Raw genomic sequence first — 24112 nt, forward strand, 5'->3', positions numbered from 1 at the left:
AACTTGTTAATTTGGTCAGTTATTTAGTCATAGAAAAAAACAAAGTAAAAATAAAAAAGTAAAACGAAAGTGACTAGAGTTACGTTAATTTATTTTTAGATTACTTACTGCCTTTGGCATTTAAGTAAGTTAAGTCGACTTATTCTATTGATATATGTGGCTAGAGTATATGAGAATTTTTTTTATAAAATCTAACGTCCTTCGTGTGTAGAATATTATACTAGTGATTTAAGTGAGTTCTTAATGATTTGAAATAATGTTAGGATAATTTTTTGTTTGAAATAGTTTCAAGAATTGAATTAGTTTGCTGCTTCTCATTTTGGAGTCAAGAATTGGTTTCATGATTGTGATCGTTAAATGACTGTATTTTCAAATTTTAGTCTTAATTTTTCATTAATTGCTTACAAATGTCATGGCTGAATTTTTGGCCATATTGCTGCTCGCATTTATATGTCGATTTTTGTCCATATTGTTGAATGTTTGGACGAACGTTTGTTTAAGAGGTGGAGAGTGTAACGACCCGGCCGATCGTTTTGAGAATTTAAGTCCCGTTCGGCGGCATAAGGCCCTGAGAAACTTCGTATTATGTGTATTGACTTGCGTGCGTGGTTGAATTCAGTTAACGGATGATTCGGAGTGATTTGGGACACTTAGTCCCTAAAACGGAAGCTTAAGTCTTACAATTTTGACCGTAGTCAGAACTGTATGAAGACAACTCTGGAATGGAGTTCTGTTAGCTCCGTTGGGTGACTTTGGACTTAGGAGCATGTCCGGACTATGAATTTGAGGTTTGCAGCTGCTTTAGGCTTGAAATGGCAAAAGTCAAATTTTTGGTGATTTGGACCGGAATTTGACTTTTTGATATCGGGGTCGGAATGCGATTCTGAGAGTTGGAACAACTCTGGTATGTTATTTGGGACTTGCCTGCAAAATTTGACGTTATTCCGGGTTGGTTTGATAGGTTCCGGCACGAGTTTTCGAAGTTGGAAAATCTGAAAGTTCTTAAGTTCGATTCATGGTGCGATTCGTATTTTTGCCATTGTTCGATGTGATTTGAGACCTCGAGCAAGCCCGTGTTAGGTTATGGAACTTGTTTGTGTGTTTAGACGGGGTCCCGGGGGCCTCGGGTGTGTTTCGAATGGGCCTCGGGCCAATTTCTTCTATTTTTGGATTGCTGATTTTTGGTGTTTGGTGCTCTCTTTCGTGATCGCGTAGTGTTCTGTTGATCTGCCCCATTTTTCTTCATCGCATTCGCATAGTACCTCACGCGATCGCGAAGGTCTGCTTTCTTCTACTTCGCGTTCGCATATGTTCCCTCGCGTCCGCGTAGTAGAAATTAGGAGCTGGGGGCTGTTGGCTATTTCTTCTTCGCGTTCGCATCATTTGCCCCGCGTTCGCGTAAGCTCCTGTCCATTGTTCATTGCGTTCGCGTCCCTTCACTCGCGATCGCGAAGGGTCTTTCTTGGCAGCCTCAATTCTCTTCTCCGTGATCACGACCCAATCTCCGCGATCGCGATGCATAGTCGTCTGGGCAGAATATAAGTTTTCCAAATCGAGGGTTAGGCCATTTTCACCATATTTTGACTTGTAGAGCTCGGTTTTGAGCGATTCTTGGTGGATTTTTCAAGCAATTCGATTGGGTAAGTGTTCTTACCTAGTATTTAATATATTCCATGATTTTATCTTTATTTTTATCATTTAATTTGTGTTTTGAGTTGAGGAAAATGGTGCTTTTTGAAGAAAATTTTCAAATTGAAAAATCACGATTTGAGGGACGAAATGCTATCGGAATTTGATGATTTTAGTATGGTTGAACTCGTGAGTAAATGGGTGTTCATATTTCGTAACTTTTGCCGGATTCTGAGACGTGGGTCCCATAGTATTTTGCTTATGGAATTGATTCTAATTTTTTTTTTGACTGTATCAAATTAATTATGACTAGATTCGAGTCGATCGGATTTGAAAAAATTGAGGAAAAGGCATACTACTTGATTAAATTGGAGCAAGTCGAGGTAACTGTCTTGCCTAACCTCGAGCGGGGGAATTACCCCTTAAGCATCGAGTCTTATGTGCCATTTGTGAAATGTGAAAAGCCATGTACGCGAGGTGACGAGTACGTACTCGGGCTTATATGTGCAAAATTCATTGAGATAAAGTCTTAGGCATATTATGTAGTAAATTGAATAATTGTTGGCATATATTTAATCATATATTTGTCATGCCTAAATCCTTGTTGTTGAATTTGTTGTTATATAACAATTTGATGTGATTGTTACTTGATTATTGCTGTAACTCCGTGAATTTGTTGGTTTGATAATTATTGGAATTTAATTTCATTATGGATTTTTCCTCTGTAAATAATTAATTAAATGAGCTTAAGAAGAGGTGTTTATATAATTATTGAGAATTTGGATTAATGAAGGCTTTGCTTTATGCTGAGTAATTTCTATCTCTGTTGATTATTTTTGGGGTGTTATACACATTGTGTGGAGCCTTCGGCTATTTGTTGTGAAAGTAATTGATTTTGTTGTATCTTTGTAATTTTGGTTGTGGCCATTGGGCAAATTATGATATGAATTGATTTTGTTATGTTGTCGTGATAATTTCCCGTATAAATTGTTGTGTTGTGTGAGTTATTATTTTGAGGAGATAAGGGTGGCATTTCACCGTTGATATTACGTGGGAATAAAGGTGGCATTTCACTGTTGATATGTTTGTTGGAATATTGTCTGGGCGGAGCGATAAGGGCGGCTATAGGAGCGATAAGGGTGGCTATAGGAGCGATAAGGGTGGCTATTGATATTGTCAGTGTCACGACCCAAATTCTAACCTGTTGTGATGGCGCCTATCTCGAAATTAGGCAAGCCGAAAACTTCATAAACCACAATTTCTTTTAAATAGAATCCGCAATCCTTACGGATACCGTTACAACCACTCCCCAAATCCTGGTGTCACTGAGTACATGAGCATCTATATATTACAAGTCTGGAGAATACGGTCTATAATAAACTGAGACCAAATGAAATACACAAAAAGATAGGGAAGGAGAGACAGGGTCTGCGAAACATAGCGTCTACCTCTGAATCTTCGAAAAATCGACCGTGTGAAAGGATCAACACCCACTGTATCCGGGATCACCTGGATCTACACACGAAGCGCAGGGTGTAGTATGAGTACAACCAACTCAGTAAGTAACAATAATAAATAAGGAACTGAAGATAGTGACGAGCTATACAATTTCTAATTCATTTTTAGTAATTCCAGCAAAGAATTGACATGCTTTCAAATCCGACAGTTTAAGTCAAATCAATTTATGAATTCGTACTTTAAAATTTATTTGAAATGACTTCAGTCAACTTATTGAGAAAATAGACCCGAATCCGTTTTTTGACGGTCCTGGTGGATTCGTATCATGATTTTGGGACTTGGGCGTATGTCCGGATTCGAATTCGGAGGTCCCTAACTCGAGTTATCGCAATTTGTTGAAAATTTAAAGTTTAAAAGTTTAAAGAATTTATAAATTTGACCAAAGTTTGACTTAGTTGTTACCGGGTCCGGATCTCTATTTCAGAGCTTGGTATGACTTTATTACTGTAATTACTACTTGCCTACAAATTTTGGTGAAAAACGAAGTTGATTTGATGTGATTCGGACGTCCGGTTGTTAAAATGGAAGTTCTTAAGTTTTATTGAAAATTTCATTTGTTTTGGTATCTGATTCGTAGTTTTAGGTGTTATTTTGGTTTTTTGATCACGCGAGCGAGTTCGTATGATATTTTGGACTTGTGTGCATACTTGGTTTGGAGCCCCGAGGGCTCGGGTGAGTTTCAGATAGACTACAGAGTGATTTCGGACTTGGTAGAATAGTTGATGCCTCTTTTGTTGCTGGTGTTCTGGTGCAGGTCTCGCATTTGTGAGATCTAGCTCGCATTTGCGAGCATGGGCAGGCTTGAGGATCCTTGCATTTGCGAGGTAAAAGTCCGCATTTGCGAACTTGCCATTTCCGCTTTTGTGAAGGCGGAGTCACATTTGTGACTCAACACGGTCCTTGGCAATCTTCGCATTTGTGAAGAGGTGGTCCGCATTTGTGAGAGCTGGGGGTTTGCATTTGCGACCAAAAACATCGCACTTGCATTGACTGGGTTTTTGAGAGGAGTTCGCATTTGCGACCTCTTTCGCGCAATTGCGATGTTCGCAATTGCGAATAAAATATCGCAATTGCGAACAAAATATCGCAATTGCGACATCCGCAGCTGGGTAAAAACTAAGATAGACGGGATTTTACTCATTCTTTCAAATTCTCAACCCTAAAAACCTTAGAGGCGATTTTCCCAAGAGCCTTTCTTTCTTAATTCATTGGTAAGTGACCTTAATCTACTTTCTTTCATTTACCCATTATATTTTATAAGTTTTCATCATTTAAGCCTAGGATCTTTCATGGTGGAAATTGGAGATTTGGGTAGAATTAGAAATTTTTGCAAAATTAAAATTTAGACCTCGAATTGAGGTCGGATTTCGAAACAAATTACATAACCGGACTCAGGGGTGAATGGGTAATCGGGTTTTGGTCCGAATTTCAGATTTTGACCAAGCGGGTCCGGGGTTGACTTTTGTTGCCTTTTTTAATAATAACCTAAATTGAACCTCTTTCATTCGTGGGTAGTTTCGGAGGCTTATTTTGAATCGTTTGGTTAATAATTTGCTAGATTGATTTTATTTTAGACATAGGGTCTCCCCTCCCTAGTCGCTTTTCTAACATAGGGTCTCCACTCCATATTTAATTTTATTTTAGACATAGGATCTCCACTCCCTAGTCGCCTTTTCCATCATAGGGTCTCCACTCCCTAGTTGAGTTTTATTTTAGACATAGGGTCTCCACTCCCAAGTCACTTTTCCAACATAGGGTCTCCACTCCCTAGTTGATTTTATTTTTAGACATATGGTCTCCTCTCCCTATTATCTTTTCCAACATATGGCCTTCACTACCTAGTTGATTTTATTTTAGACATAGGGTCTCCACTCCCTGCTTGACAATCAACCCAAAGATAATTTTTACCGCATTTAAAACACGTAGCACACCGCTGATAATATTCCGTTGCTAACTCTTCAACTGTTTCCTTAGGCTGGTTGTACTTCATCTTCACATCATTTAGAGTTCAATAACAAGAACATGCTCTTCAGGATTTCTTCAACAAAAGAAATCTTGAAGAGAAGTTAACATAACAAAACTAAAAATAAAAAAAAACATAAAAATTAAAAGCTAATTCCTGAATTAGCACTACAAACTATTTCAAACACTATTGAGTGCCAATCCCCGACAACGGTGCCAAAATTTGATGAGCGCAAAACACACACTTAAATTGTGCTCGCTAGTCAAAGATAGTATAGTATAATATCGTGTCCACAGGGATTGAATTTAAACAGTATTCTCGTAGTTTGTAGCTAGATTGCTATCTAGGAGGATCAACAGTTGAGATTTATATGACTAAGAATCTAAAATCTACAGCTATTGACTAGTGACTATCGAAATAAGTAATAAGCAATTAAGGTTATCGGTGGGAGAGGATAGGGTTTTGACAGAATAAGTGCAAGATAATTGTTCGAGATCTAACTCTAAAATTGAATTTCGGGCCCGATATCAAAAAGTCAATTCCATGGTCAAACTTGGAAATCTTTAGCCTTTAAATTTCTAGTTTCCATTAAATGGACATAACTTGAGCTAGTGAGTTCCAAATTAAATTTCGGGCATACGCCCAAGTCTCAAATCACGAGACGGACCTACCGAAACTGTCAAAACATTGATCCGGGTCCGTTTGTTCAAAATATTGACCAAAGTCAACTCAGTTGAGTTTTAAGGCTCTATTTCACATTTTAATCAATTTTTCATATAAAAACTTCTCGGAAAATTATACGGGCTGCACACGCAAGCCGAGAAATGATAAATAGTGCTTTTTGAGGTCTTAGAATACAGAATTAATTATTAAATTTAAATATGACCTTTTGGGTCATCACAATTATTAGTTCAAATGTTCAGCAAAAACTTTTCTTTCGATTAAGTCTCAACTTCTCAATATGAACCAATTTAATCTCTGTGAAGATATGCAAGAATCCATAATGGATTGGTCTTTAGGATAGCCTCTCTCGATTATTCTCCTAACTAGGTTTAATCAATAATTCAACTAGCCTCTTTCAATTACTTAGAAGAATCTATGAACTCAACCAACAATATAATGCAAAGATATCACAAGTTATGCCTCTTTCAATTACAAAAACAAGTGAATATAGATGCAATAATTAAATCTTCCAAAAATGATTCAAATACATAAAAATAGAATTATAATCTACAAACAATCATCAATACACCAAATCCATCAAAACCCAAAAGGAACTACTCCATAGACATGGAGAAGTTCTTCACAAATATAACTAAAGTATAGAAAAACATAAATTCAATCCAAACCCGAATCTTGAGTGAGGAAGGAATGATGAAATCCTTATGCTTGTGTTCTTCCCAAACCTCCTTTGCCTCCTTAGGTCGAAAATCTGTCAAAAGTCCCCGAAAATGGTATTTTTCCGTGTATTTAAGCCATCCCTCAATAAACCCCGGACAAAATTATCTTTTTTTAGCGGAAATGGAAAGTTACTCTAATATTTTTGTGCTATCTCGGCATAAATTGCATTGTCGTGCCGCCCCATGCAGCGCGGCTGTGCAGTTTCTTCGAGTAAGTTCGTTTCTCCAATATTTGACATTCGGACTTCGTCCTCGACCCCCGAACGCGACCCCGATTTAATCACTTGGGCTTCTACTTAGACTTCAATGCTCCAAATAGCTCGAATTAGCTCTACAACATCTAAATAACTTGGAATCACTCCTACACGACATAAAACACATAATAAGTGCAAAACACTACTAATTAAAGTTCAACATAAGTAAAGTGCAGTGAATTAGAATGCAATGAGCGACTAAAGTGCAATGAGCGACTAAAACACAGGGTTATAAGCCTACCATCAAGTAGTTGAAATCAGAAAGCACAAAATGGGGATATTAGTGTTGCTCACCATTGTTGACTGAGAGAAGCAAAGCTTGATCGTAAAGATTGGTAAAACCTGGAAAGAGGAAATCAATGTGAACATTTGACAGTAAGAAATTTTGATTAAACAAATGAATGTTTTAGTAGTTGCAATGGGGCTTAACGTTACAGTCAAACATTAAGATTAAATATGTTTATAAACCAGTAAATTAACCCAGTCATTCGAGTCAAATTTTAAAGGTAATGCATGTAATAGTTGTAATCGTTAAAGACAAATCACAAAACTAAAATTCTCTATAATTGTAGGGAAAACATATTTATTTTGATTCTCGTCAAAGAAGTAAGGAACCAAATTTGCATTTCAGGACAAATATTTACTACTATAATTTATTTGAGAACTTAGATAGGACAATTTACTTTTTTACATCTATAAAGTGGAGGTAATAATGTGGAAACAAAAATATACCAAGAGTTAAGGAAAACACAAACTGATCCAAAGAGAAATTCAACCTTGACGAAGATGTCATCTCTGCTCTGCTGCATAAACTGCACCAAGGCAAGTAAACTGTGTATAAATCACCAGATCGAATAAAAATAAAAACAAAAAGTTGTAATTCAAAAGTGATATGTTTTTTCTTGTGGGTTTATTTAAAATCTTGTAGACGGGGAAATTTCCAAAAAAAGAAGAAAAGAGATAAATAGTGCATCCGTGAGCATGGGGAATGTTCCACATCAGATTTTATTTTTTAGCTTTATAAATATTTGTATATAAATTATTGACAAACTTTAATTAAGCTCCACACACATGCAAAGATAATGTGAACATTACTGACTTTCCTTGTATACCAAAATTTCATAGTCAACAACTAAAATTCAAGGGAGGAAGATATTATGTTTCCCGTAAGCATCCATGATAATTTGGTGAAAGCTCTACTTTCATAATCTCAAATGACCGCAATTGTCATTAGGGAATAAAATGCCTCACCTGAAGGATAACTCGAGAAGACGAATACACTAACCTCGTGGCAATTAAACAATTTGTGTCGTGTTGTATTGGTAGTACTCAATTATAAGGGAGAACCATACAACTAAGCACATTACCGGTCTAAACTCCATATTAGTAAATTATAATCAATATTTATAGACATAAAAATAAATTCAATGGTCATCAGTCATCACTATTAAATAAAAAAATCTTTCCCAACTGTTAATAATGACTGATTGCACTTAACTCCGCCTATGTCGCCTCATATGTGCATTTTTGTGAGCATCTTCTTCTCTGGCTTTGTACTTTTCTTTTTCTCTTTTATTTCTAGCACTATTTCTGTGGTGTGGATTTAGTATTTTAACTACCTTGGCTCATCTCTTCATCGCTGCTACAACTGTTGGTGAGTCTTAATCTTCATTTTTTTTTTCAATTTGGTATTTACATGGGTGTGGATTGTAGGGTAGTTAGTTTTCTTCCTCCTTAATTTTCTTCACCCATCAATAGATTATATACACATAAATGATAAATCTTTATCAAGTTGAGTTAAGAAGGCATAAGAAAATTGCTACTGATTAGGGATAAATAACGACCAATTTACAGTAGAGCAATTAAGCAATCATTTATGCCACATAAAGTTGTGTTGTGATTATCTATATTACTTAACATATCAGATATTCTAGCCTTAATATTCATTTGGAAATGTTATTGGTTCTCTTCAAAATAAAAAAATTCTCTTAGATATAAAACATTCTACATGGATTTAGGTTTAAATTTCTTATAAAATTTTAGAAGTTTCTTACTGCAAATTTTCTTACAGATTTCAAGTTAGTTCAAGTGCATGTTCTTGAGAGGAAAAAACATAATAGAATCTTTATACTCTTGGTTATCAATTGTGCAGAAAACATAATAGTTAAGGATCTTCGGGGCTCACCTCAAATACAGATGGAGAAGGTCAAATTGAATCTGTTCACGGCCTTTTGTTCGTTTGTACTACCATCTATCAACCTAAAAGAAAAATAAATCATGCGCTCAACTGAATTATGAAACTTCAAGGGTCTAACATTTAAAATGCTGAAAAGATATGCAAAGAAGACATAGTTGGTAAAGATTAACTTTGAAAGGATTATAGACATGCAAGTGTGAATAAATTTGCAGCATTTCCTGAATCCGTGGGTAAAGTCAACAATGCGGCATATTTTTGAATACTTCATGGGCGTCAACATAAGCAGTTGTTATCCAATTTTTCTGCGATGGCGAAGGAGTAAGTTAAAGACGGAGCAGAATCAAAAATCAAAGCGCAAATAACTAGAAAACGCAAATTGGAAACTGTGATGGGGAAAGAATTTAGAGATTAGCTAAGGAATTAAAGTAAATCAACAAAGATGAAGCAAAATCTGTGTAGAAGAGCAAACAGGGAGGAGAAAGAGTATAGGGATTTTCAACAATGGTAATGTGATGATCCGATAGATCATCTAGAGTTTTAACCTTTAATTTTGTATTTTGAAATCTTAAATAGCTCCTTTTCGTCTTCTCCGATTTGCGTGCGCATTCCGTGTCTTTTTCGAAAGGCTCTTGTGTGAAAACTTGATTTAAATGTGAATTCGTGCCTTAAAAATTTATTTGAGTTGACTTCGGATAACGTTTTGAGCTAACGGACCCGGATCTGATTTGGTACTTGGGCGTATGCCCGAAATCGAATTCGAAAGTCCCTAACTCGAGTTATCGTATTTTGTCGAAAATTAGAAGTTTAAAGGTTTAAAGACTTTATAAGTTTGACCGAAATTTGACTTTGTTGATATCGGGTCCGGATTTTAGTTCTGGAACTTGGTATAGGTCCATTACTATATTTATGACTTGTCTACAAAATTTGGTGCAAAACGAACGTGATTTGACGTGATTCGGACATCCGGTTGTTAAAATGAAAGTTCTTAAGTTTTATTGAAAATTATATTCGTTTTGGTGTCCGATTCGTAGTTTTAGGTGTTATTTTGGTATTTTGATCGCGCGAGCGAGCTCTTATAATAATTTTGGACGTGTGTGCATATTTGATTTGGAACCCCGAGGGCTCGGGTGAGTTTCGGATATGCTACAGGTGTTTTGAACTTAAGGAAAAATGTTGGTTTTAGCTTCTGCTGGTTTCTGTTATCTTCTTCTTCGCGACCGCGAAGAATGTCCCGCGATCGCGAAGGGTTGTTTGGGATAGGGGAAGGGATTGTTCTTCGCGAATGCGGGGACCTCGTCGGGAACGCGAAGTGGAGGGGGGCTTGCCCTTCGCGAACGCGAAACATTGAGGGCTTGGGGGGATTGGGCTGGAGTGCTACCCGAATGCGGACCCTGGGCCGCGAACGCGATGGTCAGGGGGAAAGAACCATCGTGAACACGAAGGCCATTCTGGCCGCTGTGCTTCGCGATCGTGTCAGGCCCTTCGCGAATGCGGCTGCTTTTCCGCGGATGTGAAGCATTGAGGGCTTGGGGGAGACTGGGCTGGAGTGCTACGCGAACGCGGACCCTGGGCCCCGAACGCGATGGTCAGGGGGAAGAATCATCGCGAATGCGGAGCATTTCTCGCAAACTCGAAGGCCATTCCCGGAAGCTGTGCTTCGCGATCGCGTCAAGCCCTTCGCGAATGCGAAGAAGACCTGACGCCCAATGATTTAAATGTTTCGAAAATGGGATTTCACCCATTTTTCATAAACTCTCCATTAGAGCTCGGCCTAGAGGCGATTTTGAAGGGGGAACTCATCACCAATTTATAGGTTTGTACACTTTAACTCGTTTTCTTCCATTTCTAACATTACCCATTAATTTCTAGCCTTAATCTTTGTTCTTCCACGGTAGAAAATTAGGGATTTAGGAAGAATTGCGAGGTTTTGCAAAATTTGGGATTTAGACCTCAATTTGGGGTCGGATTTCAAAACTAATTATATAATCGGGCTCGGGGGTAAATGGGTAAATGGATTTTGGTCTGAACCTCGGGTTTTGACTAAGCAAGCCCAGGGTTGACTTTTTTTTTTTACTTTTTGGAAAAAGGGTAAAAATCCTATCTTTATGTATTGTTATTGATTCCTTTAGCATTATTTGACGTTATCGAGTCGATTGTGGTTAGATACGAGGTGTTTGGAGGCGGATTCTAGAGGAAAGGCCCCGTAGAGCTTTGAATTGACTGCGGAGTGAGGTAAGTATCGTGGTTAATCTTTGATTTGAGGGATTAGGACTTGTTTATGTATTTGCTACGTGTTTAAATATTTGGGTACAATGTATATGTGATGTGACGAGTACTTATGCGTTGTTGATGGGTTAAAGCATACGGGTGGAACTTGTTTCTTGTAATTTACATCCTTCTTTGTTTATGGTATCCATTCTTAGACCAGTTTATTACTTAATTGATCGTTCTTTCCGCATTTATGAACTATTTGTGATAATTGAGTATTTTTGGAAGTTGAGGTTTGGTATTGTGGAACCGTTGTTGACGTAAGGTTTATTCTTGCTTATTCTCTCTCCCCAAATATTATGTATTCATTATTACATTATAAGGGAGAGTGATAAAGCACGAAGGGTGATGCCGTGTCGATTATTGTTTCATTTATTGATTAATACATAGTGAGGAAGAGAGTTAAAGCACGAAGGGTGATGTCGTGCCGTATTTATCGTTTCATGATGAAATTAAGAGTTAAAACACGAAGGGTGATGTCGTTCCGTATTTATCATTTTATGGGGAGATTGAGAGTAAAATCATGAAGGGTGATGCCATGCCATTATTGTTGTTCCATGGTGAGGTTGAGAGTAAAATCACGATGGGTGATGTCGTGCAGTCTTTATTCATTATGTTATCCGTTTCCATTTGTTGGTGATTTACTTGACGGTTTTATGTTGTTATTTCTGTTATAGCTATCGTATCATGTTCCTCTTCGCATGCCCCCTCCCAATAGTACATGTTTAATCTTTATTGTTGTTATGTTGTACGTATATTTTCGTTTGTACAGGTTTAATTATGTGAGTCTCCTGTCATAGCCTCGTCACTGCCTCGTCGAGGTTAGGCTCGACACTTACGAAGTACATTGGGTCGGTTGTACTCATACTACACTCTATATTTTTTGTGCAGATTTGGGTACTGGTCACAGCTGTACGTGAGGTGCATCAGCTCGGATTGGCATATTTGGAGACTCGAGGTAGATCTGCTGGCGTCCGTAGACCTTGAAGTCCCCTTCCTCTTTCCTTATTTACTGTTCATTTCATTCAAGATAATTGTACTTATTTCAGACTTTATTTGTAGCACTTCTACAAGTTCGTGCACTTGTGACTCTATAGACATTTTTGGGTTTTATGCCACTTCGCACTTCGTTTTAGTTTCATTTCAGTTCAATTGGTTTAATTATTTGAGTTGTTTAAAACTCGCTTAAGAATTTCTCTAACGTTGGCTTGCCTAGCAAGTGAAATGTTAGGCGCCATCATGATCCCGAAGGTGGGAATTCCGGGTCATGACAAGTTGGTATCAGAGCACTAGGTTGCCTAGGTCTCACGAGTCACGAGCAGGCTTAGTAGAGTCTGGAGGATCGGTACAGAGACCTTTGTACTTATCTTTCAGAGGCTATGAAATTTAGGAACAATTTCAGTTCTATTTCTCTCTGTCGTGCGATTTTATTCTATCATTGATGATTGAACTCTCTTATTTTTGTTTTCTCGTAGATAGCGAGAACACATACTGCATCTTCAGCTGGGCAGTAGTCACAAATTCTAGTAATTAATCAATACATTCAGGAGTTAACGTTCTTCTCGTTTGTAGTTATTGTTACTGTAATATATTTGACACCCAAACCCTTCCTTTACATATAATCTCATTTTTCTAATGGTAGGCAATCATAGTTATTAGTTGAATTTGTCACTACAGTACTTGGCCTGCACTAAGGTGTGTGCATAAATTACTTGTAGTACAGGGGACCGTTGGGCATAAATTACTTGTAGTACAGGGGACCGTTGGGCATAACAGATACGTGGGAAGTTCAGAATTTGTCAGTCCGTCCGTGGTGGTAGTTGGATTACATGAGTGACTTACATGTCACACGTTGTCCCTATAGCAGTTAGTTACTGAAAATGAGAGGATATATTAATACAAAAGCAGAAGATAAGGCAGATTGCCACCCCTTTGATGTTTACGAGAGAGAGGAGTGCCGATGAAGTTGTTTCGAAATAGCCGGCAATAAAGGAAATACAGAGAGTACTTAGTACACAGCAAGCAACCAACTTGGTAGCAATAATAACAACAACATATCCAGCATAATCCCACATAATGAATTGTGCGAATAATATTGTGTATGCAGACCTTATTCCTATCGTGTGAAAATAGAAATGTTATTTCCATAACGTGGTAGCAATTAATGGTAATTTCCCGAGGACCATCCTATCTTTCTTTTCCTATAGTCCCGATCCGGCGACCCCCACGAATATTTTTATACTCATTGTGAGGGAGCCGTGAGCTCTTTATTGTGGAAGAATATTATTGATGAATTATTTTGACATGAGCTGTGAGTTCTTTATTGTGGAAAACTATTATTGATGATTTATTTTGGCATGAGCCGTGAGCACTTTATTGTGGCAAACTATTATTGATGATTTATTTTGGCATGAGCCGTGAGCTCTTTATTGTGGCAAACTATTATTGATGATTTATTTTGGCATGAGCCGTGAGCTCTTTATTGTGAAAAAATATTGTTGTTGAATTTTTTTGGCAAGTTAAATTTTTTGAGTACTTGAGGTGCAAATTGTGATATATTGTGATATTAATACGTATGCGGTGGTATAAGGTCTGGGTGTTGAAACGCATGCGGTGAGATAAGGGTGGCTTGATACGCGTGGCTAGTAGGGCAACTACTAGAAGTCATGCGGTGTGATAAGGGTGGCTAAAACGCGGGATGCTATTTCGGGAAAAATATTTTCTTTAAATAAATTGTGAAGGCTCCCGCGGTGATATAAGAAAATGAGATATTGTGAATTTATTTATGATTTGGGACTACGAGGCTGTACCTCGGGAGTGCCCTTGTTGATATTGATTTATGGCCGTAGTTGCCTTTGATTATTATTGTGATTTTCATAAAGTTGAAGGAAATTTTGTTTTGATTTCCACGAGATATTATTTGTAATTATTTGGTATCATTAAATGTGACATACTATTTGATTCATTTTCAATGTCATTTTATTTTACTACATTGATAAACATTTTACCATGCCATTATTATATTCCAGTAGGGCCTCACCTGACCTCATCACTACTCTACCGAGGTTAGGCTTGGCACTTACTGGGTACCGCTGTGGTGTACTCATACTATGCTTCTGCACATCTTTTTGTGCAGATCCAGGTACATTTTACCAGCCTAGACGTCATTGAGTTACCTGCGCACGGAGACTTCGAGGTATATCTGCCAGCGTCCGCAGACTCCGGAGTCCCCTTCTATCATTTTATGTTGCTTCCTTATATTTTATCTAGACCTTGACATATAGAGACATTGAGAATAAATTCTTAGAAGCTTGTGACTTATTTCTACCGTGTTTTGGGAGTTGAAATTATTTGAATTGTAGTTTATTTATTTCAGATATTTATTATTATTCCGCATTGATAGGCTTACCTAGTCTTAGAGACTAGGTGCCATCACGACATCCTACGGAGGGAATTTGGGATCGTGACAAGTTGGTATCAGAGCCCTAGGTTCAGAGGTGTTATGAGTCACAAGCAGGTTTAGTAGAGTCTTGTGGATCGGTACGGAGACGTCTGTACTTATCTTCGGGAGGCTATGGAACTATTAGGAAAATATTCAATTCTTTGATTCCTTATCGTGCGGCATTGATTTAGCTTGAAACATATATCTCATATTCCTTTGTATCCACTCGTGTATGACATTGCACACTCAATATCAGTTGTTCATCGACGATTCATGATGCCGCAGATGGACTACGAGGGAGCCAGAGATGCTCAAACATTTCCTTAACGTGTGGTTGCGACTGAAGATGTGGGCGTATTAAGAGATCACCTAGTGAATCATGTGCGGGGTGCAACGGACATTGGCATCTGGTTGATTTATATGAGTTGTGAAGGTTATTATTGTGGATCATCGGACGTTGTGACATATGACTTCACGCCGTCCACTATTAATAGGTGGATTGCGGGGTCATGTATTATATCGGTTTTGGGCCTGAAATGTATATATATGGTACTGAAAGGTTCTCTAAAATTTACACATGTTTAAGGCCTGAGATTTCGTAGAGGATAAGGTTGGGACTTGCGGTATGTCCGCCTCCTTAATAATCCTATACTTCAGTACCAAAGGTGTTATAGAAACAACTCTAAATTTACAGAAGGTCTACTTAGCGTGGACGTCACGGTTGCGAATTTTGGGGTGCTTTGGAGGAAGTACAGTTGTTGACGAGATTCTGGACTATGTGGTTCGTGCCAAGATTTGTCTGTATGTAGCTCTACTTTTGTGATCGTTATGTATAAATAGGGGTAAGGGTTACCCCAAAGAAGAATCAAAGAGTATGTTAAGAAATGGGTCAGCTCAAAAGTGTTGAGTCAGCATAACAAAAGAAGAAATTTGCTTGGGAGAGATAATTCTCCACCAGTGTTCGTGGTAAGCCTATGAAGAGGGCAGACCAGCCAATGCAACACCGCCCACTTGGCTCAGGCAGTCGTCCAGCCCAGTCCATATATCGGATTACTCGGGGTGCTCTAGTAAGTTCTTTTAATGCACCACCGACATGAGTTCCTACAATGGTTATTCCAGTTATCTGGCACAAACTCAATATGAGCAGCCTAATCCGCAAAGGGGTTGTTATGAATACGGTGATACTAGGCACATCATGAGAAAATTGTCCCAAACTTGGGAGAGACATATTTCATTAAAGCACTCAGGCTACGTGCCCCATTGAAGTTACTACACCACCCACACGACTAGTTAGGGGTGAAGCACAGGCGGGTAGAAGGCGTCCTAGAGGTGAAGATTCAGCCATTGATATATTTTTTATGGTATGGCGGAGGTCGCTACATCAGTTGATGTCGTTACATGTACGACCTTGATATAATAGAAAGGAATAATTTCCTTAACTTGATTCGGATCTCAGTATCGAAACGAGTCCTTCTATGGTGCTCCACTTATGAGTGAGCTTCGTAATTCTATAATCTACTTATGTGTTTACTCTTGTTGGGAGATTCTATGGAGATAACTTCGCCTATCATTTAGCGTTGGTCACTTATAAGAGCTGCGATGCTAAATGTGGCTTTTTGTTACTCATTTTGGTAAATTTTGATGTAAATTCCGAATAATTAATTGCAAATTATGAATTATATGCCCTACCGGTGTGAGGTTCATTATGTATTGTGATTTGGTGTAACCGAAATTATTTAAAAGGAGAAAATGGAAATTTTCAATTGGCACGATGTGCATATTACTTGTGATTCAGAACTGAGGACGAGATTTATATATTTTTATATAAATTGATATGTTTAAATCGGGCTACGAGCTGCGGTGGAAGTTATATAAGGACGAGATCCTTGTGAGAAAAATTCTTGTGTTTAAGTTCTCCCTTGTAAAATTAAATTTGTACTATAGTACTAATAGGGAGTCATGCCTGTTAGGCTTATTTGAAAATTCTTATATGAAATTCTCTGTGCATAGTTGTCAAATTCGTGTTGTAATTATTAATTTTTAACCTACGAGGTAGGTGCCCGCCTAGGTGGCGTTAAATGTGACTCGTTAATTCAGGTAAATAATTATTAAGTCTTCATGCCTCGCATCTAGTTATCAGTATTGTGAAGGTTTGCAACAAGATTTTTGTTAACATGAGGTTAAATAACGATTCTGTAATTGATTATGAATAACTATTAAGACCAAATTGATCCAAGAGGGTGCCCCATTTACAGGGTCAGATGAGTGTGAGTTAAGCTTTCAGAAGCTCAATATCACTTTGACTCCGACACAAGCATTGGTATTACTTACATGTTCAAGGTTTTATACTATGTATTGTGACACGTCGCGTATTGGTCTCGGCGCGATGTTGATGCAAGACGGTAGGGTGATTGCCTACGCGTCCAGACAGTTAAAGGTACATGAAAAAAAAAATTCGGTCCACGGCCTTGAGTTAGCAGCTATTGTTCGTGCCTTGAAGAATTTGGCGGCATTATTTGTACGGTGTCTATTATGAGGTCTACATCGATCACCGAAATCTACAACATCTGTTTAAACAGAAGGATCGTAATTTGCAGCAGCGGAGATGGTTGGAGTTGCTTAAGGATTATGATATCACCATTCTCTATAATCTTGGGAAAGCCAATGTAGTGGCCGATGCCTTGAGTCATAAGGCGGAGAGTTTGGGCAGCTTAGCATATTTACCGGTAGCAGAGAGGCCTTTGGTCTTGGATATTCAGGCCTTGGCCAACCAGTTTGTCAGATTGGATGTTTCCGAACAGAGTCGAATTTTGTCTTGTGTGGTTTCTCAGTCTTCTCTTTATGATCGTATCAAGGAATGTCAGTATGATGACCCCCATCTACTTGTCCTTAAGTACACAGTTCAGCACGACGATAATGAGGAAGTCACTATTGGATATGAAGATGTATTACGGATGTAGGGCAGGCTATGTGTGCCAAATATAAATGGTTTTCGTGAATTGATTCTCCAGGAGGCTCACAGTTTGCGGTACTCCATACATTCGGGTGCTGCGAAGATGTAGCAAGACTTGAGACAACACTATTGGTGGAGGCGGATGAAGAAAGACATAATGAAATATCTAGCTCGGTGCCTATATTGTCAGCAGGTGAAATATGAGCATCAACGACCGGGTGGATTGCTTCAGAAGTTGGAAATTCCAGAATGGAAATGAGAGCAAATCACTATGGATTTCGTTGTTGGGCTCCCACGGACTCGGAGGAAGTTCGATGTAGTTGGGTGATTGTGGATAGATTGACCAAGTCAGCTCATTTCATTCCTGTGATTACTACTTACTCTTCAGAGCAACTGGCTCAGGTATATATTCACGAGATTGTCAGATTTCACGGCATACCGATATCAATCATCTCTGATCGGGATATGCAGTTTACATCACGGTTCTGGAGGGCAGTACAACATTTCACCCTCAGACGAACGGGCGGTTCGAATGAACTATTCAGATACCGGAGGATATGCTTCGTGCGTGTGTGATAGATTTTAGGGGTGTTTGGGATCAGTTCTTACCACTTGCGGAGTTTGCTTACAACAACAATTGCCAGTCAAGCATTCAGTTGGCTCCGTATAAGGCCTTGTATGGTAGGCGGTGCCGGTCCCCAGTGGGTTGGTTCGAACAGGGCGAGGCTAGGCTATTGGGTACAGACTTGGTTCAGGATGCCTTGGAAAAGGTTAAGTTGATTCAGGATTGACTTCGTACAGCCCAATCTAGACAGAAGAGTTATGCGGATCAGAAGGTTCGTGATGTTGCATTCATGGTTGGTGAGCGGGTATTGCTCCGGGTTTCGCCTATGAAGGGTGTGATGAGGTTCGGGAAGAAGGGCAAGTTGTGCCCTAGGTATATTGGGCCTTTTGAGATTCTTGAGAGAGTTGGAGAGGTGGCTTACAGACTTGCACCACCACCTAGTCTTTCTGCAGTTCATCCGGTATTCCATGTTTCTATGCTTCGGAAATATCACGGCGATCCGTCTCATGTGTTAGACTTTAGTTCGGTTCAGTTGGACAAGGATCTATCTTACGTTGAGGAACCAATGTCTATTTTAGATAGGCAGGTTCGAAAGCTGAGGTCAAAGAACATTATTTCCGTAAAGGTTCAGTGGAGGGGTCATCCGGTCGAGGAGGCGACTTGGGGGGTCGAGCATGATTTACGCAGCTGTTATCCACACTTATTCACCAGCTCAAGTACTTTTTCTAACTCTGTTCGAAGACGAACGTTTGTTTTAGAGGTGGAGAATGTGATGACCCAAAATGTCATCTTTATATTTAATGATTAATTATGTGATCTAAGTACTATTTACCATTACTTGAATCATTAACATCTTTAAATTTAGAAAGTTTTCAGGTGAAAAATGGATTAAAATGTGAATTAGAACTTTAAAACTTAATTGAGTTGACTTTGGTCAACATTTTGAGAAAACAGACTCGGATCAGTGTTTTGACAAGTTTGGTAGGTTTGTATCGTGATTTGGGACTTAGGTGTATGCCCGGAATCAAATTCCGAGGTCCCTAGCCAGAGATATGGACCGTCATTAAATGTGACATACTATTTGATTCATTTTCAATGTCATTTTATTTTACTACATTGATAAACATTTTACCATGCCATTATTATGTTCCAGTAGGGCCTCACCTGACCTCGTCACTACTCTATCGAGGTTAGGCTTGGCACTTACTGGGTACCGCTGTGGTGTACTCATACTACGCTTCTGCACATCTTTTTGTGCAGATTCAGGTACATTTTACCAGCCTAGACGTCATTGAGTTACCTGCGCACGGAGATTTCGAGGTATATCTGCCAGCGTCCGCAGACTCCGGAGTCCCCTTCTATCATTTTATGTTGCTTCCTTATATTTTATCTAGACCTTGACATATAGAGACATTGAGAATAAATTCTTAGAAGCTTGTGACTTATTTCTACCGGGTTTTGGGAGTTGAAATTGTTTGAATTGTAGTTTATTTATTTCAGATATTTATTATTATTCCGCATTGATAGGCTTACCTAGTCTTAGAGACTAGGTGTCATCACGACATCCTACGGAGGGAATTTGTGGTCGTGACACAAAGCATGCCTTACTTGTGTAAATTGTATTCTTTGATTTATTTATATTAATTGATATCTACATGAATATATTGTGAATTGTTAGATAAAGATATTAAAGGATGGAAATCTCATATGCTTGATTTTGTTTAAATCAATTAATTGTTAAAAGAAATTATTCTCCTCCCAAATTTATCTTATAATAAACATACTGTCCTTCCGGAGACACATAAGAAAATGTCCTCCTTTCTTGTGGAGCGAGCCGAACGCCTCGGCAAGATAGATGCATCTATGGATCGCGCCGCACGTCCCTCGGCAGTGTACACGACACTCTAGATCGGGCCATACGTCCTCGGCAGAAATCGTGCTTAATAATAATAATTACACGATACTTTAATAATTTATTTCAGCTTGTGAAGCTAAGTAATAAATTGAAAAAATCCTTGAAAATTAATGAATTATTATTCTTGCTTGTTTAGGGATTAATTGTTACTCCTGTAAATGAGATTAAATTGATAAATTAGAATTTATTTGAATTGAAGGAATTTAATTAATATATTGAGAATTGTTACATTTGAAGGAATTTGATTATCTCTGCTGATTAAATAAATTATTGTAAATTCTGTAAATCATGCTGATTTAAATATTCTAGATATATTTCAGTTATTGTTATTGACCTATAGTGAGTGTCAAAGTCGGCCATCTCGTCTCTACCACTTCGAGATTAGGCTTGATACTTACTGAGTACACGTTGTTTACGTACTCATACTACACTTGGTGCACTTTTTGTGCAGGATCTGAGACAGGTACTAGTGGAGAAACTATTATCACATACACACGTCATCCAGAGGCATAGTGGTGAGCTGCCTTCTGAACCGTTCTGCAGTTACCAGTGTCTCTTCTTCTGATATTTATATTCTGTCTATTTTATTTCAGACAGTATTTGGAGTTTATATTCTGTCTATTGTATAATGCTCATTCACTTGTGACACCAGGTCTTGGCACACACATTGGTAGAGTTTGGATTTATATTTTCTTGGTTTTAAATTTTATCAATGTATGCTTAATTTATTAGTTGGCTTGTCTAACTGTAGTGTTGGGCGCCATCACGACCTACAGGTGAAATTGGATCGTGACACTATCAAAAGCAGTAATTAATGTCAACATGAAAAACAAAATTGTAGAAACACGTGAAGGAGAACAAAAACCTCAAAAGTCCAGCAACAAAGTTGAATAACAAATTAAGGAACACATTAAGAACTAATAGATATAATGAGCAATCAGTAAGGAAAGTAATACCATATGTACGTCTCCTAATTTGCCAATATTTCATGGTTTGCTCAAAAGAACTTCAGGTCAGTATGAGAGACATGTTGAGTCAAAGGAATCCCTTTTGGATCTCCTTACAAAGAGAAAAGGAAGGACAAAATTTATATACAGAAGCCACAAAAAAAAAAAAATTAAACTACATAATCACAGGCAAGAATATTTTACCTGTAGTTCCTAATGATAGTAGCTTGGAAACAGAGTGCTTGAATTCATACATTGAAAAATAGTAATAAAAATAATATGGGTTGATTAACTCAAATCTCAGCAATAATCATCAATTTATAAAGGAAAAGATATCAGCAATTGGGCAATCACTTTAGAAGGAGGAAAAAGGGAGAAGAGATGGAGGCGTTTTATCCCAGTAATACGACAACCATGATAAGGGAGAGAGTGTTTCAGTTACTACTAAGAGAAGTAAATAAGCCACTGTTAGGTGAGAAAAAATAGGAGAAGCGACTGTTGAATTTTTTTTATTCAAAGCACGTAAATGTGAAAAATAGAAGACAAAAAAGAAGAGAACTGAAAATTGTCAAAAATAGGAGAGAATAGATAAATACAAATGCTGGTCATAGGATTCTTATTCCCAGCTTTTTATATATATATATATAAATATATAGATACTAAACGAGTCACGTCTTTCAGCACATTATCATGGTTATTTAAACAAAATTATTACTATCACTTTATTTTCATTTCAAGTTCAAATAAGGTAAGTCTTATCCTTTTATATTTTTACACATAATTTCTATTTTATTTTATTTTCTTTTTTTGTTCTTTGCTTATAGTTATTGCATTACTTGTAATTTAATGAGTATTGTTATACTGTCATGTGATCTTTTATTAGCTTACAATTGACTATATATCTTACTTATTGCCTTTTTAATAATCCTCAATTTTTTTTTTACCTCTTGCATATCTCACAGACAAATATCAATAACAAATTTTGTGAGATAATTATGAGACTGTATTTTTTTTCCGCTACTCTGGGGTATGGGCGGTGGGAGTCTGTGCTCCTCCCCAGGCCTGAGATATGGCATGAGCAAGTGGGATCAATCCTGCCTGAGCTAAAGTGCCGAACATGCTCAGAAATTGGGCGAGAGTCTCCTGGAGTGCTGGGGCAGTAACAGGCGTCTCAAGTGCATGCTCTCCAACTGGAGTTACTGGTGGCTCCTTAGTAGTAGCTCGTGCAGGTGCTCGGGCTACACCACGTGGACGTCTTCGGCCTCTACCCCGACCCCGGCCTCTCACGGCTCTACCAGGGATGCAGGTTTCGGGTCATCCGATCCGGCTGTGCGTGTCCTCACCATCTGTGAGAGAATAGAAAGATAGAAGTTTAGAATCCCGAAGTCAACAATTTCGCACGATAAGGAATCAAAGAAGTGAAGATTTTCCTAACAGTTCCATAACTTCCCAAAGATAAGTACAGATGTCTTCGTACCGATCCGCGAGATTCTACTAAACCTGCTTGTTACTCATAACACCTATGAACCTAGAGTTTGGATACCAACTTGTCACGATCCCAATTTTCTCCCGTAGGATGTCATGACAGCAACTAGTCTCTAAGACTAGGTAAGCCTAACAGTATGCGGAATAATAGAAATAATAATAAATGAAATCCTCAAACTCAACAGCTATATATAAAACAACGCTTCAGCTCAGCATATACAAATCCCGAGACCCGATGAAAATACAAGTCACAAACTCCAAGTATGAATACTGGATAATCATATACATCGTGTCTATATATACAAAGGATAATGAAATAAGAGATCTAGAGAGATGGGAACTCCGAGGCCTGCGGACGCCGGCAGGTATACCTTGAAGTCTCTGGAGTAGGATCCCGACTAATGCCCGGGCTGGTAAGAAGTACCCGGATCTACACAAAAAGATGTGTCGAAGAGTAGCATGAGTATACCATAACGGTACCTAGTAAGTGCCAAGTCTAACCGCGGTAGAGTAGTGACGAGGTCAGGTCATAGTCCTACTGAAAATAAATAAAAGAGTGACCAATTGTAAACAGTGTGTTAAAACAGTAATGAAATTGAAACAACAAATAATGTAACAAGATTTAATACACAGAGCTAAGAAAATAGTACAACACGGAGATATACAAATAATAATATGCTAAGGAAACAACAATCAAAGACAAGTGTAAAGAATGGGGAAATGTCAACAAGAGTCACTACTGAGGTACCGCCTCGTAGTCTCAAATCATAAAAAATTGGAAACTGATGAAAAATTGGAGCATCTAAAATTGCCTATCAAAAGCAGTAATTAATGTCAACATGAAAAACAAAATTGTAGAAACACGTGAAGGAGAACAAAAACCTCAAAAGTCCAGCAACAAAGTTGAATAACAAATTAAGGAACACATTAAGAACTAATAGATATAATGAGCAATCAGTAAGGAAAGTAATACCATATGTACGTCTCCTAATTTGCCAATATTTCATGGTTTGCTCAAAAGAACTTCAGGTCAGTATGAGAGACATGTTGAGTCAAAGGAATCCCTTTTGGATCTCCTTACAAAGAGAAAAGGAAGGACAAAATTTATATACAGAAGCCACAAAAAAAAAAATTAAACTACATAATCACAGGCAAGAATATTTTACCTGTAGTTCCTAATGATAGTAGCTTGGAAACAGAGTGCTTGAATTCATACATTGAAAAATAGTAATAAAAATAATATGGGTTGATTAACTCAAAATCTTAGCAATAATCATCAATTTATAAAGGAAAAGATATCAGCAATTGGGCAATCACTTTAGAAGGAGGAAAAAGGGAGAAGAGATGGAGGCGTTTTATCCCAGTAATACGACAACCATGATAAGGGAGAGAGTATTTCGGTTACTACTAAGAGAAGTAAATAAGCCACTGTTAGGTGAGAAAAAATAGGAGAAGCGACTGTTGAATTTTTTTTATTCAAAGCACGTAAATGTGAAAAATAGAAGACAAAAAAGAAGAGAACTGAAAATTGTCAAAAATAGGAGAGAATAGATAAATACAAATGCTGGTCATAGGA

General features: G+C 38.0%; 2 long non-coding RNA genes across 8 annotated transcripts; both read right to left on the reverse strand.

Moving 5' to 3' along the window:
* Window positions 1-6275: 6275 nt before the first annotated feature.
* LOC107817702 (uncharacterized) lies at window positions 6276-21664 on the reverse strand. Of its 5 annotated transcripts, XR_012697262.1 has the most exons (6): window positions 21256-21664; window positions 21061-21163; window positions 8950-9263; window positions 7497-7576; window positions 7059-7106; window positions 6276-6871 (listed from the first exon to the last, which is right to left on the reverse strand). It is a non-coding gene; the product is annotated as an uncharacterized LOC107817702 (long non-coding RNA). The 5 variants fall into 5 exon arrangements; XR_001655264.2 differs by lacking the exons at window positions 21061-21163; window positions 21256-21664 and having other exon boundaries at window positions 7541-7576; window positions 8950-9023; window positions 9132-9505; XR_001655263.2 differs by lacking the exons at window positions 21061-21163; window positions 21256-21664 and having other exon boundaries at window positions 8950-9023; window positions 9132-9505.
* A 70-nt stretch (window positions 21665-21734) lies between these two features.
* LOC142167414 (uncharacterized) lies at window positions 21735-24112 on the reverse strand. Of its 3 annotated transcripts, XR_012697546.1 has the most exons (4): window positions 23703-24112; window positions 23510-23612; window positions 22908-23074; window positions 21735-22397 (listed from the first exon to the last, which is right to left on the reverse strand). It is a non-coding gene; the product is annotated as an uncharacterized LOC142167414 (long non-coding RNA). The 3 variants fall into 3 exon arrangements; XR_012697547.1 differs by lacking the exon at window positions 22908-23074 and having other exon boundaries at window positions 21740-22397; XR_012697545.1 differs by lacking the exon at window positions 21735-22397 and having other exon boundaries at window positions 22404-23074.

This window comes from Nicotiana tabacum, chromosome 12, assembly GCF_000715075.1.
Source record: "Nicotiana tabacum cultivar K326 chromosome 12, ASM71507v2, whole genome shotgun sequence".
In the NCBI taxonomy this organism is placed as follows: Eukaryota; Viridiplantae; Streptophyta; class Magnoliopsida; order Solanales; family Solanaceae; genus Nicotiana; species Nicotiana tabacum.